The 18,191-nt window shown below is 36.8% G+C and overlaps 1 protein-coding gene across 3 annotated transcripts in view; it reads left to right on the top strand.

Annotated features, from left to right (window-relative positions):
- Positions 1-18,191, top strand: part of LOC132198937 (optomotor-blind protein-like) — a 57,698-nt gene that overhangs the window by 27,429 nt on the left and 12,078 nt on the right. The window lies entirely within an intron of this gene.

The raw sequence follows: 18,191 nt of genomic DNA, 5'->3' as shown, positions 1-18,191 counted from the left end.
TTGTTCAAATTTCGAACGTATTTCCTTTGAGAGAAACTTTGGAGAGCCAAATATATTCCTGGAAAATTTTAAATATTTAACACTGAGCATCAAAATTGGTACAGGAAAATCAGACTGGCTCTGAATTTTGAATAAAATTTCTAGCAATGATAATTAAATTTTTTAATAGAGTTTTGTTTGAAAAAAAAAATTATAAAAAGACAGCAAATTTTAGTCGACTGACATTCTAGTGCAACATGTTCAAGATTTTAAAATAGACTAATAATGAAATCTGTTAAGTCAAATAGAATAATTTTAAATCACCTATAAAAGAATAGCAAAAGGTCAAATTAACCAAAACTGGCTAATTTTATTTATAAAAAAACTGACCAATATTGAAAAAACTTCCAGTGAATTCAAGGAAAACAATGTACAAAAAAAATTCCATTCTTTTGCGTTTTTCACTTCACCTTTAATTTTGTAATTTTTATTCTTTAAAAAAATCACAATTTACGAAAATTCAAATACACACGACTAGTCAACTAAATTAATTAATGTCTATGAAGCAATTAAATACCAAATTAAAAAAAAAACTTTAGAAGGTCACTTTTGTTGCGAAAACTGACCAAAGTGTAAATTTAATTTGATTCTCAAAATTTGAATGCATTAATTTTATAATTGAAAATTTTCTTTTCCAAACATAATTTATTAAAATATATATTTCTAACCAAAGTAAGGAATTTTAATTTTCTATTAACAAAGACTCTTTAGTCGGCGCCGATCTAGGAGCAGAGATAATTATACAATTTTTCTCGCCGGTGCAGCAGACTTATTATGGTGCTGCGTGGCAATAAATCGAGTGCTGCAGACAATATACCCGAGGCCCTTGTGCTCTATTATAATGAAGGTGCATTGCACTTGTATAATGGTGATGCATCAAGGTGATAAACGCACGGCGCCAACTTCGCATGTACGTACTGGAGAGTGAAGGGTTGCATTATTATTAGGCGCCGACGCCCGCCGCCTCGGGGTGGAAAATAAGCAGCCGTACAAAAACATATTATATGCTCTCGTCGGCGGCTACTTATGCTGCAAGTCACGCCTACTTTCGCCACGCCCTTCATCTTAATGCACTTCCATTCATACACAAAATCATCGTCGGCTTAATGTGCTCTGGCACCCCCTGCGAAAAGTGCACTTTCCAGCACTCTCTGTTGTACATGCGGCGCGCGAGAGAGAAATCTAAAGAGCGAGTGGGGTGCCGGGGGTGCTCTTGGCTCTGAACAGTCTCTTGGCAAATGCCCAAGTTTGGAAACTTTTAATCAAATATCAGGAATCATATTTCTCAGAGGAAAATACAATCTGGAATTTTTCCCAATTTGTTTAGTAATTGAAAAATTGACCCTGTTTTCTGATGGAAGTTTTTTGTTTTCCCCCCTCACTGATTTTTTTTACTATTTTTTATTTGCTGATGGCGCTGGAATAATATTTGTCGGCATCTCTGCTCCTTCGGTCTGGCTGTTTGCGCATCTTGAGGCGAGCAAGGGGTTAGCCAAGCCATTTCTTTAATGTCTCGGATGTTTTTCCACCCGCAGCCCAAGCGTCAAAGTGGCGCCTCCGAATAGCGCTCGCAGCACCCCGAAAAAGCTGCAAGGGTGCGAGAGACGCCGCCGAGCTCTTCAAACTTTTTGCCACCGCGATTTGATAAATCACGTCGCTCGCGTCATGAGCCAAAAAAATATTAATATAAAAAAGGGACGAAGAAGAAAAGAAGAGTCCAGCAGTAGCAAACAAGAGATGGATCAGATCTAGATGAGGTCAAAAGGCGGCGCCTCTCATCAAAGGAGAGAGATATTTTTCCCTAATTAGGGAACGGTGTGTGCGGCTCTTTCTCACACTTTGCCACCTGAGAGGCATAAATTCACCATTAAACATTAATTGGGAGGCTGAAGGAGAAAGAGATAGAAAAAGCCGCTGCTGATGATCTAATATTTGAGAAATTCAATTTCCGAAGTGCCGACGGAGGAGTAAAATAATTTGAAGCGATAGAGGTGGCATTTTTATTCGAGTCGCGGCCCGTAAAACAGCTGTTAAGAGAGCGGCGGTGAGAGTGGATTTCCATGTCCCAATATGATAAGGTAATTAACGGCTCATCAATATAAAAGGCGCCGATCATTGCACGCTTAAAGCTTCCAGTCTTAAGCGATAATGCTGCCTGATGACTTTTGCCGATTGGAAAAACACTTAGGCCAGGTGACAGACACATTCTTTATTGCTTCGAGGTGTGTGGCATCCTCGCGCTTGGGTGGCGTCACTGGAAAAAAATCGGCACGACTCTGAAAAATTCCTCCTCCTCGGCGCGCTTCGCCAGTTTCAGAAAAGGATGGAGTTGGTCTTGCGTAAAAGCGGCAGATTTTTCAAATTGATACACGACGAATGCGTACCAGGAAGGACGAGAAATAAAAATTTTAGCGCTTCTTGTTTGATTTTGTTGCCCAACAGAAAAGGGGCTTTGTTTTAGGGCCGGGGATGCTCCTAAGGGCATGGAGTAAATTATTGGAAGATGACAATGGCGCCAAGGAGGTGCTGACAAGCACCCCCGAGATTTACGACTTGCGTCTCAAGGCTTCTGTTTCAACGGAATGAAAAAAAAAACACTATATAAAACAGAAACTGTTTTTTTTCTGTTCTTTTTATCCGTATAAAGATAAAAACACCAGGAATTAAAAAAAGGCATTGCAGTACACATTCCTGAAATTTTGAATTGATTGAAATTCCGTTCAAACTAAACATAATTCATGAGGTTTAAAATGCAAGGAAAAAAATGGAAACACTCAATTTTATTCTGAAAAAATCTGAAATCTGAAAAAATTTGAACACAAGATATAATTTTATTTTTATGCATATAAATTCAAAAGTTTAAAAAAAAATTGAAGATTCGCAAAATCGGTTTGCAACTCCGCAGTTTTTCGTAATTGTTCTTATATTAATATTTATCAACACTTTTAATTGCATCAAACCCCCAGGAAATAACAAAAAATTAAAAGATTTTTAATTTACTGATATATATTTTGAAGAAATATAAAATTCTGAATGTTTTTGATATCAAACGAATTTGTATTTTTAATAAACGTTACTGCTGTTGCTTGGGCACATTAAAAGTCACATGCAAAAATATTTTTGCACTATAACGATATAAAATGTAATTACATCCAGTTTTGGCATCCAGTCTCTCGTCGCTATCTCGCAAAGATTTTATAGATTCCATTCGTCCACGCTTGTTCCCTTTGCGGCACCGACCAATTACGCGAAATAAGAGGAGGTTAAAAGCTTCTCTCTCTCTTTTTCTCGCAGCCATCGAAAATTTTTCCTTCTGGCGACAGACAGCCACATGTGCACTTAATAGAGCATGTTCGATAAATTGAGTCTCTCAACCTCTCTCACTCGCACATATTGTACATTAAAAGTGCGCGCATCCCTTAATGCGATTTCGTGATCCCATTTGCGGCGCGCCGTTTTTTACTGCGGCCAGAGCGCGCTACTAACCGCGCGTTTCATTATTTTATGCTGCTGGCTGCGAGAAGAAAAGAGAACCCTAACCGAACGACGGCGAACCAAGCAAGAGCTGCTCTCTATATATTTCGTCCCCATTGTTCAGATCGAATTTCATGCAGCGGCGGCAGCGAGAGCTCCTCTGGTATGCTTTATATGCTGGCTGCATTTGCAAAACGCTGCAAAAGGAAACTCAAGACTATTTTGCCGCAAAATCCGACCGCGCCACTCCTGCCGACGATGCTCAACACGAACGCCCCAAAGACAAATTACTTCAAAAAATTGTGATCAAGCAATTATACCAGACCAGCCCAAATAATTGCAGATAAATAATTATGCATAAAAGCGTAAAATTTTTTAAAGTTATTAAAATATATCTGTATGATTTATGTTATGAAAATAATGATTAATTTTAAATTTCAAGAATTATTAATTTTTCCAAATAATTCCTTAAATTGTATTTTATGATATTTTTATTTTTCATTATTTTTAAAAATGTGTTTATAATTATTATGATAAGGTTAAAATTATGATAATCTAAAATTTTAATTAATTCAGAAAAAATATTAACAAATAAAATTATCAAGCTAATACAACAAAAATTGATGGAAATCAATTATTGTAATATCTACGGCTCCTGAAATTAAAATAATTTAATTATCTTTAAATTTAATATCATAATTTTTTGGCCTTCATTAATTGGAATTTTCCCTGCAGCAACGATGAAATTCTCATTTCGACATCTCTGATCGCATTTGCTCTTGCTTCTGGCTAACAAGCTGGAATTCCTAAAAAAATCAAAACAGATTTACATTCGATTCGAATCAAGAGTCAAACTCGTCATTTTTCTCGCATCCGCTGGCAGCGAAAGAGGCGTCAAAAACGATAATTTTACATGCCGTATGTTTGGAAGTCGGGACGCGTTCATCTCATTAAGTTATCTCGCCGATAATGACACACACGCATAGCCCTTTCGGCTTGTTCTGTTTGTGTGAAATGAATCGTGATGTATATTTTATCGTCGTCGTCGCGATGATGAATAAGTTGTACTAATAATCGAGCCGATCCATCATCCGTTCTCCATCTCCTTGATTGCGCCTAATTTTCGTCCGCCGCTATATATATTTTTTTTAATATTATTATGAAAAAAAATGAGAGAGACAACGAGGACGCCGCCGAGCGAGAAGGCAGCGCGCGGCGTCTCGCTTTTTGTTTTTGATCACTTCGTCTTCAGAGACCTGAATTTTGTTCCTCCAAATAGACAAGGATAGATCTCTGCCCGGCTCGCCTTTTCACAAAAGGACCGCGCTCGTCGGGATGGATTTTGACAATTTTTCGAGCCGCTGCACAATTATTTATGATGAACAACTTTGCGCGGTACCTTTTTTCTATATAATATTTGGAGAAAACGTCTAAAAATATAATAAGATGGTGTCCTTTAAAATAACCCTGAATTAATTTCAATTTTTAGAGTTTAATTTAATTGAAATTAATATATACAAAAACAAACATGGCCGCCAGAGAGCAAGGCCGTTCGCTCATTAGAACACAATAAATTAGCGCTTAAACAGCAGAATAACTAATGCACTTGTCTCCCCGCAGCGAGCAATGTGCGCGATAAAATTGTCCTCAAAATGTCACTCCTAGTTAATAAACTGCCTCTAGAAAGAACAAACATCACTAGAATTACATGCATATACATAAAATAAATGCAGCAGCTGCGTTATTCATCATTGTGTAACTCACGGAGAATTATTTTATATATCGGGTGGCGGCGGCGGCTCTTTGTACTTTTGCCGTTCCACAATCACTTTCTGATTGATAATCGGAAAGCCGCAAATATAATTTTCGATGACGAGCAGTCAGGGTGGTCCGTTGCATAAGTAATATCAAGAAATTGGTGTGTGATTTCATAATCACATATCGCGAAGGGTGGTCTCTCTTTCTCCACCTCGGCGGCCGGCGCGTGATTACTATTTATTTTTTTCGGCCCCGGAGTTTTGAGGCAAAAAATCAAATATAAATTGCGTTTGATACAAACGTGTTATTTTTCTCCTGCTTACCGACCGCAGACGAGCTCCCAGATATATTTATTTGGAAATTTATGGAGGTGCATAGCAGCTCGTTTGGGACATCACACAGGGCGTTAGGGTTTTTTGTTGGTTTTGTGGGCTGACAAGGAGATGATTGGCCCATTATATGCAGTTCGGCCACTTTTTATATACGGGTGAGAAAATTTTATATACCTGACACTATAACATAAAAACGAATTAAGGTGGTGCAATAATTTCCATCTCATAAACTTCTCGGCTCATCTTGAAATTAAATTTGGTCTGTGAATGCTTGGAATTTTTTTAAGCTTGAGGATTTTTATAATTTTCTCTTATCGGTTGAATATATAATAAAAATTCTTTACTGCGGTTTTTTGTTCCGGTAATTTTTAATTATTTTTAAAACTATTAAAGAAAAATTGCTCTCCGAAAAGTGCCGCGCAATAATATCCGCCACAAAGCGCTTCCTGCATTGCTCTATAATGAGGACTTAACCTGTGTCGAAAATCACCTTTGTAATAAAGTATTGCCTTAAATTGCGCGGTCGCGCAACTTTCCACTTTTTTTTATTTTTAATTAAAGAGTTGAAAGTCAAAACAAATTGGCGCAAACGCGCGCGGCCGTAAAAACGCGCACGCAGTTGAGGACGGAATTAAAATAAAATTCAAATTAATCTGGGCCCAAATCTTGTTTTCTGGTTGTTAAAGCGGCCGCGCCAGCATATTATTTTTATATAAACGGCAGGGAGGGAGAGAGAAATCTCGATAACCTCCTCGTACGGTAGGCCAAATAAAATCTCAACACCGTGTCACCTCAAAACCAATACGCACACACATAAAACGAAGAAAGAAAGAGATACACTTGGCGATTATTAGTACTTATCTCACGTCAGCTCCACCTGTGCCACCAGAATTGTTGATACTAAAAAAAAACATACCTTTTACTTTCTGGTGGCCCAACGGGATTCTTATCTGAGGAAAACAAATAAATATTGGGCGATCACCTAATATGCTTCTTTTTTTAAATAACAGCAGCTTGTGTATTATATTATATTTGACCAAAAACGAAAAATTAAATAAAAATTTTGCCTCTGATGGATTTAATTAAGGGGTCCGCGCATTAGCCGGAGTAAATTGTTGTCTATTGCAGGAAAAAGAGAGGATGTTTATTTGGTGTTGATGGCCTATTATTAAAATTAACACGAAACATTTATATGTCGCCTCTGAATTCTAGACAAGGCATGTGTTTCAATTTAATATAAAAGCCTGGCTGCCGCTTTTTTGACGCATTATAGTGGTGTGTAATAATAATATTATTAATTTTGTTTGCTTTTGATGGCGTTAAACAAACATGGTATTTATTCTGATAGACCTGCAGGCACATAATATACATTCGAAATTAAAACGTTTCGTAATGGGGCGCCCGCTTTAATTACACATGTCTCCCCAGCCGGTGGATATAATGTTTTCTAAACATGTAATCCAGCAGGAGAAATTTTCGACGAATTGTCTGATATCAAAATATTTGGTGACAGCTTAACACTTTTAATAACACGCCAAAAGTGGAACAACATATGCAGCAAAATGGTGCCTGGTGTCCCTTATTAAATTAAATTGAATTGTAAATTCAAACCAAATTTTAATTTATAAATACAAATAATACTATTTGTTTATTAATATTAAAAGAAATTATCATAATTTTGTTTTTATTTAATGCACTCATAATTGACATGGACATGTGTCACATTTGGAACCATCGAGTATAATTCTATTACTATAAACACTCATATCTGTACTGTATGAATTTATCAAAAGTTATAAACAGACGGTCTAAATAAATAAATAATAATAAAATATAATAGCATTAATAAACATTATAATTTAATAATTATATTGAACAATATAAAATTTAAAATATTTTAATAAAATTACAACAATTATTATTGTAGGTTCATTTTAATAAAGTAAAATTTAATTGGTTTTAAATTATTAATAAAATAAGCAAATTAAGGCTTTCTTGTATTGAATTAGAGAGATTAATTTTACGTTTTTATAGTTAATAACAGTTTGGCACTATTTCTATAAAAATTAATTAGGCTGCATGGCTATCAATTTATTTCAGAGATTTTTCTATACGAGCTATTAAATTAGATCTTTCTCACGCGGACGACTCTTTAACTTTTAATAGCATCCTCTGTATAGCAAAGGGATTAATATCCCGTTCTCGCGAATAAAGTCGATGATTATCAACACCTTTTGAAAAAAGCTGGCGAAACAGGCCTCAACGACAGAAAGGCAGCGGAGAGAGATGAAATGCACGAAGTTTGTGATGGGATGAGCATCTTTTAACGCCTCGTTAAGAGGCCGAGAGGAGGAAATATTATTATTTGGGAGTGGCCGGACCCAGCCTCGGGGAAAACAATAAGAACCAAGTTAGTGAGTTGAGCGAGCGAGCCAGCGAGAGCCCAAAAAATAAATATACCCACCGCGTGGAAAGGAACTTTTTTCAGCACCCGCAGCCATAGGTTCTCTCGCCTTAAATAATAATTTCCTGAATGAAAGGGCTGGTGAGGAATTTTCATTCTCAACAACGTGCCCGATAATCAACACTCTCTGAGGCAAACAGTAATTACGCCACGATCGCGCCTTGAAACAATCAATGGACCATCTCGGAATTCCTCACCCAAAACTCTGCCGAAGAAGACGATTATTTTATCACCTTTTTTCCACCGGCAGCAACAATTAGCATTAATTTCAAGGTGGAAACAACAGCCTGTGGATGCTGCGGAATTGTGTAAATGATGATGGCGTTCACACCATTATATACAAACACCAAATAATAACATGTTTGGACAAGGATGCGCTGAAATGGCCGAGGGAAAATTTTCATATAATTTTCGATTCGAAACTTTGAGCCTCATTTGCTGCTGGAGGTGGGTGTTGCGTATACAAAAAATTCCGAGAGCAGCATCATCTGATGGTGATGATGGTCTGCGTTTTTTACTATTATTTATTACGTCTGTAATTCAAACCCTTCTTGTAAACATGTGATTATAATTTTCATTCTGTTACACACACACCTTCATCATCTCCTGCAGGAGATTAACTGGCCCCGCGTTCATTCATCTCCTCTTCTCTCTGCGTTATATGGAGAGAGAGAAAAAAATATACACTCGTGTATAATATCACGGCTCATCTCACGGTCCGGCCATAATTTCATTCATAACATCCTCTTTCTTTTTTCTCTTCCTCTGCTATGCTCGGCGATATTTTTCAAACGTGTCATTATTTTTATATCATTTGATGACCTAACTGGCAATTTTCTCAGTTTTTTCCGCTTCGAAAAATGCAAATTGCAGTTTGAAAACGGTACATACTGAAAATTGGTGCGAAAAAACAGGCAAATTGGCACCCTATGTAGTCTCTCTCTCAGATTTCATTTTTTTTTTAGTGTTCAGGAAGTGTGAATTCTTTCCTCATGAACATTACTTTTGGGGTAACAGCAGCAAGCAGGTCAAGCCAAGGAGGGAATTTGTCCAGAGGTGATGACACAAATTTGCTCCGCAAACGCGCAATTTTCATGCTTGGCTAGTTTATAAGAGCGGTAGACCTGTTATTAAGCAAAGTAGTTAATCCCCTATAGCTTTCAGCAACACACTCGCACACTTTGTGTGTAGAAAAAAGCAGAGAGCGTCTTGACATATTTCTGCAGAAATTTAAAACCTCAATCAAGCTAGGCGCACAGGGTCGATATTTGTGTGCTGCCATAAAAACATGATGTGACCTGAGACGGATGGCGAAAATTTCTAGTCGTTGAACTATATAAAGTTGCCAAAATCAATTTTCTCCCTTCATTTTTGTGCACACACAAATTTCATCAAAGCACTTTGTATATAGAAAAATGAAAGGCCGCCGGAGAGCATTTATTATCCGTAAAGTGAATGATGCATAAATAAATGAGATATCATAAATTGATATAAATTTAGTCAAATAATGTGCTAAATTAATGATAGTTTTTTTTTTAAGTAAAATGATTTTTTAATAAGAATTATTTAAATTTATAGAAGTTCTCAATCATGTAAAAATTTGCTATCTTTAAAGTTTAATTTATCTTCTAAGAGGGACTCTAAAACTCTAGAACTAAAGAATTTTGCCACTTTTTTGAGTCAATGTTGGGATAATCAAGTTATTTCAAAATTAATTTAATTCTTTCATTAAATCATTTCAATATTTAATAATGCTAATAAAGAGTAAATTTTTTTCTTTTATTTCCAAATTATCCGGCTGTTTATTTTAGTTATAATTATTATAATCCTCCTCTTCCTTTGCGTGTTGCGAATTTTGCGCGACTGCAAAATTTAGAGCCTTTTTCTGTATATATCTTTAATCTTTATTATTTGCACGTAAAATCTCATCTAAAATCGCCGTTGAGCAAAAAACGTCCGATTCTGTCGAGTTGAATGGAGCCAGACATAAAGTAATTACATCAGTTGGCGATAATTTCGCGAGAGAAGAGGAGGCCCTCGGCCGTCCCTCATCGCATCAAAGAGCGAGACTCATTCTTTGATATACAAGCTGAAGCGTCTGCTAAGTAGCCAGGGTGTTAGCCGGCGAGAAATGATGAACTGGCCCTCCAAACCTATAATTTGGCCCAGAGTAAACAAACAGACACCTTCACGGGATAATTCTAGGCTTGGGCACTCGCGCTGCTCTAACAACATGAGCTCCATCTCTTAAAAAAATAACAACTCTGACGCCCGGGGCGGATTGAAAGGAAAAAATACGCGCCGCTGCTTTCTGGGAGGTAGCGCGCGAAACATTATATGAATAAGCAACCACCTATGTGGCCCAATCCTTATTTAGAAAAGATCTCCATTTATTTTCAACGCTCGCACACACCACGAGAGAGAGACGGAGACGTGCAGCTTGTGGATTATTCATGTGTAATTTATGCAGCACTCGGCGCGCACCGCAGCGCCACTCGCGCTTCATTTCAGTTTTCGCTCAGGGGCTTTGCGTCTCCGGTCTAACTTAAATGCATGGCCATTGATTTAATTGCTCAAATGCTTCTTACCTTGGAGCCAAAATGTCCTAGCTCTGCGCAAAATTTAAATAATTTCATCTTATCAAAATTATTTGCAACATTAATTTGTCTCCCGTTTTTTTTAAGACTTTTTTAATTTGTAATGTAAGTAAAAAGTCATGAGCACACATTTTCGAAGAGGCAAAATTGCAAACCAAGCGGCGACCCGTGATTTGGTATGGTCAGTGGAAGTGCTTTTCTTAGAAAACAATTCCCCCTCGAAAGTTCCGAGTATCGCTGGATTGTATTATATTATTGTGTGATCATTGAAAGCCTGCGTGTGTGTTATTTGCCGCAGCGTGCATATAAATATTTCATCATCGGCACTGTCACCTGAAACAGTGCTAGAGCTGGAGACAGTTTTATTGTTATTATTATTGAGCAACGAACCGCGCATTCAAATTTCAAAAAGGTGTGGGAGAGCCGAGCAGGAGAAGCGCGATAATTCCCGCTGCATTGGTATTAGAAACGCGCCGCTTATAAAACGATAATTTATGTGACTGGGGCCAATTTCGGGTGTATTATTTAGCGGTGATTTGTCACCATTTAATAAGAGAAGGAAGTGCGCCGGCGGAATTAAAATTTTCTAGCTGAGAAATAATGAAATTGTTCCCAGAATGAATGCTATTATAATTTTAATTTAAATTTCGAGCACGCATTTGGACACCTCATTTCAGACGTGTGTGGGTGACAAAGTTCTGAAAACGCACAAGGCGAGAGATGAGTCAGAAAAAAAAATTAAATTAAGAGAGAAGATAGATAAAAAAAAACCAATGCGTGTTTACTTTTTATTTTACAAAAGAGGTGTAATTAATGTCCCAAGGCTCGTCATGATCATGTTCCTCTCTTTCTCTCAACAAAAGAATTTGTAATTCCAATTTTCTGTATATGTTTTAACTGACAGCGCGCGATGGAAATAATAACACTGCCACACAATAATATACGTGCGCGGTTGTTAAGTCACATCTGTTATAATAAAAATGTTACACGCCTGGTTATGCCGCGCGATGGAAATAAAAGAAAGGAAGAGAAATGTTAGAAAAACCGGCGGCGGCAGCACCGGCAGAAAGAAATGGAAATATTTGGTTGCGTGAGTTCAACACCACTTCCTATCATTATTAAAGGACACATCACGTCAGCCCGGTGTTCCATTCTCGGAATTACTAATTATAATTTCACGACAAAAGGATTAACCACATCATCACGCAGCGAAACACAAATAACACCGTGGAAGGAATTTAAAAACGGATTCGTAAAATATTTCTCAATAAATAAAATAATAATATGAAAAAAAAAAAAATACAAAACGTGGGATTCTAAAATTTTAACGCAGTTTGTTTCTTAACTTTTTGAATGCCAATAAAATTCTTAATTAATCTCTGAAATTTTGTAATAAAAAAAGTTTTTTTTTATATTAATCGCCTGTACACCTGTATGAAATTTTCTTTAACCTGCAAAACACAACTTCATTTAAAAATTTCTATACAGAAGTATATTTTCAATTATTTCTACTTGACAGTAGACAAATAATTTTCTCACAGCTTGACCGACACGGTGTATTTTTTACAGCCATTTAAAAGGCCATATTTTCGAATTCCCTGTTCTCTCTCTTATTCTTTCTTGACTCGGCGGGTTCAATTTCTCGTTCCCGGTGTGCAGAGGTGGAAGAAAAATAAGGTGATGATGACCTCGGAGGTTATACACACAAAACATCTCGCACCTTCCTTCGTCTCGCGGGAGATTTATGGTCCGTGCAGGTCCCCGCACGCCCCCTAGTTAACGTCCGTTCCCGGCGTGTTCGGCAGACGCGGCTCGAATTCCTCCCGGCTCGTCGAAATTTATTAATAAAGCACAGGCGCCGTCCGACCTGGCGCTCGTCTGGAAATTACATTTTCGATACTCAGCACCTGACGACGCAGCTGAAACTAATTCGATCCAGAATATAAATTGCGAGCAGCCACACACACTGTAATTAAATTTTAATCGTTTGTTGGTTTATTCGCACGATAGTCTGTTTCAATTACGCACGCACGTCAGCCAGGGCTTGAGACAAACATCTCAATGCCCCTCCTCATATGCTCTCGATGTAATTTGTTTGGCCCCAGAAGAAGTTTATCCGGCTCGGTCGATGATTTACGACCTGAAATTGCGCCTCCGCAATTATTTTGGAGAGGTGAAAAAAATATTTATATACGATTAGGCTGGAAAATGAAGATTTTAGAGGCTACAAATCATGTGAAAAATTGACGGAAATTATTGTTTTCGCATTCCGTTTGACGCACTTTGCAGGAGGTCAGATCCAAGTGACCTGACCACTTGTGAGCTATTGAAATTTATGACAAGTGTTATGTATAGTTTGAGAGGCGTAGTTTGTGTCTAAAAAGATGTAATAGAATCGAATTATCTGCCCGTTGGACTTGAATCTTGATACCCTTTGATAAAAATAATGAGTCAATGCTGAACTCGACAAAATATGCAACCCGCTCAACAAACAAAATTTTTATCCCTTCAAATTTTCATTTCTTTTTAGCAAGGTTAATTCAATTCATACCGTTATTTTAATTATATTTTTAAATAAAAACAATTAGTACAGAAGAACCGAAGACAAACTTTTATAAGATTTGATTATGCAACCAGTAAAACAAATCAATAATAAGAAAATAAAATTTCCTGTGTTGAGCGGGTTGCATATTATAAGTAATTTGTAGAGAAAAAGTTTAGTATGGTTTAAAATTATAAACACATACATTTTTTTTTTAAATCGTTCATTCAAATCCAGTGGGTCTGGTGCGGTCAAGGCTTTTTTATCGATCGCAGGGTGTGTGGCGAAAAATAATTTGAGCGATATAAAACAAGGTGGCCGACGGATGACGAGGCAGAAAATAAACGGCGGTCGATTAATTTGCATTACTGGAGGCGCGACAGAGCGATGATGATGATCAATCCAGCGGTCTGTCCCGACGAAACAAAGCGCCAGAGGTGGAAAGGAAAAGGGCAGCCAGGGTGGAAATAACAATATTTGGAGAGAGCTGGGCGGCAGGGGGCCCGCTTAGTGGCGCCTGGCCTGGGTCTTGTCAGGCTCATTAGACGGCCAGCGGGCGTCAAGTTGCCTCCTCATCAAAATACACGCCGCCCAACCCCACAACACCCGCCCAGCGGGGAGCCGCACTTTATATATTATATTTCTTGCGCGCACCGTCTGCTGTGGATGCAGTCGCCGCGGCTGGACCCGCCGGTCTATGTAATTAATTTCAGAGTAGCGTGTAAAATTTCAAATTAAACGCTGATATGAAAGACTAACTTAATTTGACAGAGATTGAACTGATTTTAATTAAGTGTACAATTTTATTCAATTTAAATTAACAGTTACAAGAAATCAAAACTATTTTTAATGTTATTATTAAATATTTTTATATGCTTAATAATAACATTTTTATTAATTTATCAAATAATGTAAATTATAATCCATTTACTACAAATCAAGGAATATATTCATTTACATTTTTGTTTTAGGAAGTAAAGATAATTTAATATAAAATTAATATATACATTTTGCAAGTAGAATTGTATTGTTAAATTGAAAATAAATCTTTAAAAATTCATATTGTATTCTTCATTACCATTTGTAATTTGTAAATTTTTTATTCATTTAACCCAATAATTTGTTTAACTGCAAGTGAGTGTATCTTTTTTTAAATTAAAAAACGTCGCATACAAGAAATATTTTTCAATTGACTTTTCCGACTTTTCCAATCTCTGCTCCTTCTTTAGTTAGGATGTTTTAATGTTTGATTTATTCTTAAATTTTACACAAAAGTTTATATAGAAAAATCTCTACATCTTTTCGCATTAAAACACAAGTCTTTCCGCGACTTCTGAGAACCGCAAGATGTAGAGAGATGCTTATCTTCTATCTTCGCAGCCGAAAATAGGTAAATTAACACTTGGAAACACACCCATGGTCCGGCTGCGGGACAAATTTATTGTGAGGGGCACGCACCTCGCCCGCCATAAATACATTTGCATTTTGAGAAACAACTCGCAGGTGATATAATCGCGCGAGAACAAAATATTAAATTAATCCCCGGCAGCCGCCGATGATAGCAGATTAGAACAGCATCATAAGCCCAAAGATAAATGTGTCACTTTGCCGCAAGAAATTTCTCATCTCTCTGCGCGCAGCCCGGAGAGATTTTTATCAGCTCCGGGTTTTTTTACTTTCTGGTTATGGGAAGAGCCGCAACCGGGGATCACAAGAGCCGCGACTACCTTCGGACCCCCTGCTTGGAGCCCCGGGGAGCCCCTTTTCTCTTAAGCAATAATTTTTATAACCCCATTTGTGGACAGGCCAGCTCTCGGCGGGCCGGGGGACACAATGCGCGCAGAGGTGTCAGCCAAACAATCAGCCAAATAAAAGCGGCAGTTTCCTCCGCTGTCCGACAAGCCATTAAACTTTTGTCAGAAGTCGCCTTTATGTGGTGACGAAAAATATCAGCCGCCAGTTATAGGTTTTGTAATTTATTGTAAATGGTCCTGTCGATTGGTAGCCACCTGAATAGTATAAAAAATGGTTTAAGATGTTAGAAATATAAAAATTAAAACATAAAATGTTGGAGATAGAATTTGTAAAAAGTAAAAAGTTTATTCTTTTTGTGTACTCTATAGATAGAAAACTAATACGGACAATAAATCCTTGCTAATAATTCATTCAAAATAATAATAAAAATTGCCAAATTTCATAACTTTTTTTCAAAAACAGTCAGTTTAGTTTAATTGCACAATATTATTTGATAAAAATCACCTTTCAAATTAAAGTTATTAAAAAAAATAATATTTTGGCTTGAAGGTTTAGATCGAAAAATAAGAATAATATAATTAATTAAATTCTGTTCTTTTCAGTTCATTTGAAAATTATTTACTAATCTTCAGTAAAAATCGTAGAGGAACTGATGCTGAGTTTCAAAAGTTTTTATTTTTAATTGGAAATATTAAATGAATATAAAATTGATTTATTTTATCGAAATACAGATGTGGGGGCAACAATATTTAGAGGAAATTTTTCTGCAGCACTTGGTCTCATATCAAGTTTTATTTTATTCGATTTACAAAGTTAAGATAAGCCCGCAAGATTTTGACCTTTTCACTCGGTCAGCAGCTTTGGGACAAGTAGAGATCGCGACCTCTTGCAAGCAGCAGCAGAAGCCGAATTTGTACTACACATTAATTATTGCAATCAAAACTTAACTCTCCTCTCACATCGGACGATTTTGCATCTCGAGCTCGTTATCCGAGATAAAAATAAATGTATATGTTTTGCCGAGGGAGCACAGCAGCTGAGGCGATACAGTTTTTGTGCGTGCATTCGTGGCTGTGCTCCGCGGAGTGACCTTTCGGCGCGGCGCTCTTGATGTGACTCGGTCTGAATAATGGGACGCAGGGGTCACTAAACGTGGCCCCGCCGTGATGTGCTGGTGCGAACTGAGACGCTCATTAAAATGATAAACAAGACAGCCTCTTGATCTGGCGGGCACCGAAAGAAAGCATTTCAGGCGCCTAATCAAAGCAGACACGCAGGAAGTGCGCTGTATAAATTTTATGCAAATAAATTTCACACAGCACGCTTTTTGTCACTCCAATCTAACGTGCAAACGGATTACAAGTGAGAAAAACGCCGCTCAGAGAACGAACAAAAAATGGATTGGAAGCAAAAAAAAGTCAAATAAAATGTTTAATCCATTTATATATCTGCAAAAAAAGCACCTTGCTTTTGATAGTCAGGAAATTGTTAATTAGGTGCTAAAAATCAGAATTAATTATTTCTTAATTTAAATAAAAGGCCAAACAAAAAATATCAGTTTATAATTCCCATGACTTAAAAATTTTACAATAAAGTAATGAATTATTCTGGAAAATGAAAGAAAATCGTGGTAAATGTGGTTTAATATTCAAAATCAGGTGCAAGAGCCTGAATTATAGATAATAATTATAAATTTAGAATTAAAATTTAAGTGGCTTAAGAATTCTGTTGTGATTGAATTGGATTTAAGGGACATTTTTTTGAAAAAGTATGAACCCCGCGGTTCTCTAGGATTTATATATTTTCGGTCTCCTTTTTCTCCAGCGGAAAAGATAAAAAGCCAATTTTGGAATGGGAATGATTTTATAGCCGGGGCGAAAGAAAGAAAATCGATCGTATGGTCGGATTAAGTCGTCGTCGTCGTATTTGGGAATTTTTTATTCCCCCAATGGCATATCATGTCGTGCCGAAGTAATACATTAATTGAGCTGGGGGATGATGAAGACACACGCGATAGGGGGTGAAGCGAACGAGCACACACGCGGCCGGGGTGAAATGTCGCACTCCGCCACCAGAATGTCAACGGCTGTGACGGCTAATGTGGCGGCGGCGGCGGCGGGTACGCATCGTTGTTGTGTGCAGTGCAGCCCGCAGTCAAATTTTAATGTCAAACCCTCCAAATGTTTGCGGCAGTCGCGGGATTCGCAGGCTGCCGCAAATATGAGATGCTGCAAATTCGTGAGAGGTGTAGTTTTGCGGGTTGCGGTAAATCGTTGATGAATAAACTCGGGCTTATTAATATTGTAGAATTATACCATAATTATTGTTCATTAATGCCCAAAGAAATTACTCATTACAAACCATATATCCTTAAATAATTGTGCTTCTTTAAGAATGCAGTTTACGTTATATAAAGTATAAAATAATTGCAAAAATTAATCAATTTATAATAAAACTTGATTTTATTGTGAAAACAACAAAATTAAAATTATTTTATGCACATTTATTTAAACAAAAAATTAAACCAAAATAATGTTTTTAATTTAATAAAGGTGGACATAAATTTTTTTGCATAAATAATCTTTAAAAAGATGTACTCTTTAATTATAGCAATGTTAAACTGTATTTACAAAAATTAAAATTTTATATCAAAATAATTATTTTGCAGCACTCTACAGGATAATATTTTAATGAAAGGAAAAATATCAGTTTTATTTCTAATCAGCAATTAAATTTTATCTACAATCACTGGTGAGAAGTGCAAAAATCTAATTTATTTTCACAGCCGTCTGTAAGTAACAGCTTGGGAAATCAGTTCCCAGATTTCAATTTAATTTTCATTTTTGGTGCTAAATTTTTCATCGAAAAACTCTCCGTAGAATTCGCACCAGATTAAGAAATAACATAAAACGCTCTTTACCTCAAGGATAAAATTTGCGCTTAATTGCAGGTTAGGCGAGAATATAACGAACAGAGAGATGAATTGAATTAGCTCCGTTCTCCGGAAAAGCTAAATAATAACAATTCCATGAGAAACTGCACGATATAAGAGCAGACAAAGCAGTCAATTTTCATATATACACATCCGTCGTGATGTGTGCCGGAATAATAATTTTTGAGAAATCGGAGGGAAAGAAATCTCGATCGTGTCTACTTTCGACAGAGCGCCGTTTCCTGCCGATATAAATATAATATAATTGCATCTGAATAACTGGGTTGTGGGAATGATC

The sequence above is a fragment of the Neocloeon triangulifer genome, unplaced genomic scaffold (genome assembly GCF_031216515.1).
Source record: "Neocloeon triangulifer isolate White Clay Creek 2 clone unplaced genomic scaffold, ASM3121651v1 ptg000013l, whole genome shotgun sequence".
Taxonomy (NCBI): domain Eukaryota; kingdom Metazoa; phylum Arthropoda; class Insecta; order Ephemeroptera; family Baetidae; genus Neocloeon; species Neocloeon triangulifer.
This window is presented reverse-complemented; position numbering and strand designations above follow the sequence as displayed.